Below are 802 nucleotides of genomic sequence, written 5' to 3' on the forward strand. Positions count from 1 at the left end.
ACAATGCGAAATACTGACTTCTATTGAAATTATGCAACTTTCATCGTATTGTATTTCCCTTATTGCTTAACATTATCTTTTTAATTCTCCATCGTGAGAAATTTTTGACTGTCATCTGTTATTTATTTTTTAATATTGAGAATATATATATTGATGTTTTTTTTGAGGCACCGGCACTAGTCTAGGCAGGGAATTTTTTTCTCAAAGAAAGTCTGATCGACATCGCAGTTGAAGCAAGAGCTCAGATTCCTTGAAGCGTTTACCTCCCCGCGTTGATGATTTCCCACTTTCGGGGTCTTGAGATGATGATCCTGTCGCCTTTCTTTTCTCTGTCCCCTGCACGGAGCTCTTTAAGCCTAAGCTTCTACTGTTCACCTCTACGTCATTCAATGTGGCAAGGATAGAACATCTGGGGATTTTAAACGTTCTTTTTCATTTAAAGCACGATTTCACTCTGGTTATTTTACTGTCGTTACACTTATTACTCGTTCATTTTCTAGAGGAAACCCATGCGCAGTGCCTGTTATTCCCTTCCCGTCAAAACGGGTGATTCCAGGAATGAGATAATCTTAACCACTGCTATCCTTGAACGGCCCATATTTACCAAAGAGGGCCATCTATCTTCTAGCTCTCCGTTCTCGACCTGTGAGATTTTCTGAGAAGTGAACAACCTTTGTTGATGCCTAATACGATAATGTACAGTATAACCTATATCCAGTCTCTATGAATACCACAATTGCATCTAAAATACTTAAATGAGACTGGAGCTAGTCGCACCTCTTAACATGATGAATACTTGATT

The sequence above is a fragment of the Penaeus monodon genome, chromosome 21, assembly GCF_015228065.2.
Source record: "Penaeus monodon isolate SGIC_2016 chromosome 21, NSTDA_Pmon_1, whole genome shotgun sequence".
Lineage (NCBI taxonomy): Eukaryota > Metazoa > Arthropoda > Malacostraca > Decapoda > Penaeidae > Penaeus > Penaeus monodon.